This window comes from Chrysochloris asiatica, unplaced genomic scaffold, assembly GCF_000296735.1.
Source record: "Chrysochloris asiatica unplaced genomic scaffold, ChrAsi1.0 scaffold00332, whole genome shotgun sequence".
NCBI classification, from domain to species: Eukaryota; Metazoa; Chordata; class Mammalia; order Afrosoricida; family Chrysochloridae; genus Chrysochloris; species Chrysochloris asiatica.
In genome coordinates this window covers 725,028-726,287 of record NW_006408850.1, presented here as the reverse complement: position 1 = coordinate 726,287, position 1,260 = coordinate 725,028, and positions in this window count along the sequence as shown.

The following is a 1,260-nucleotide window of genomic DNA, read 5'->3' as shown; positions in this document are numbered from 1 at the left end:
TATCCCCTGTAAGACCACTAAAGCAATCAATTATTTAAATTACATGCATAGAATAGAATTGTATTAGGCAAATCTGCTACATAAGATCTTTTAAAAGTGTTCAAGAGCAAAGATACCACTTTGAGGATTAAGGTATGCTTGATTCAAGCCATGATATTTTCAATTGCCTCATATGCATGTGAAAGTTGGACAAGGAAGAAGGAAGATCATAGAAGGTGGATGCATTTGAGTTATGGTGTTGGGAAAGAATAGTGAAAGTACCATGGACTACCAGAAGAATGAACAAATCTGTTCTGGAAGCAGTACAGCCGGAATGCTCCTTAGAAGCAATAATGATGAGACTTTGTCTCTCAGACTTTGGAGATGTTATCAGGAGGACCAGCTCTAGAGAAGAACATTATGCTTGGTAGAGTGGAGGATGGGTGAAATAGAGGAAGACCCCTAAAAAGATGGATTGGCACAGTGGCAGCAGAAATGAGCTCAAGTATAACAATTGTGGAAATGGTGCAGGACTGGGCAGTGTTTCTTTCAGTTGTTTGTATGGTTGCTATGAATTGGAACCAACTTGATGGCACCAAAAAGCAATAATGTAACAAAGAGAGAGATGAAGCTCATCCTTAAGGTACTTAGGAAAAGTAGCCTTAAGCATAAAGGCTGTAATTTTTAATTCAAGCATGAGGTTTTTTTTTTTTGTTGTTTTTTTTTTGTTTTGTTTGGTTTTTTTTTGGCAGAGGTGAGGATAAGCCACAGAAGGTACTTTCCAGAGCAGCCCCAGAGTTTTGGATCTTGTATAAGGTGCCAGGCGCCACATTCCCATGCCCACCAGTGGAGAAATCTGACTGTGAAAAGGAAAATACTGCGATTGCTGAATTGATCCGGCCATGAGATGCTCCCAGCAATCCCTCAGCCAGGGTGGAGACCAGAGGGCAGGGCCACAGCTAGGCTGGTACAGTGACACAGTGCAAAAAACTGCTGAGCTTCTGGAAAAAAGAGGTGCTACAGACTATATACTATTCTATCCTCCCCTGTCGCGCCCTCACTGTCCAGACTGGACACCTTCAGGTGGGTGGGAACACACCCCAAAAGGGTCCAGCATTGCACCCACAGTTTTCCCATGGCACAGTGAGGAGGTCCCTGGGAAGAGCCCCATTGATCCCACAGACTGATCTTTTGGCAGCTTCTTATGACATCTGAATCTGGGACCCAACCCTAAAGTTGATCTGGGCTGGACCCTTTATACCTGGACTTATCTAGCAAGAA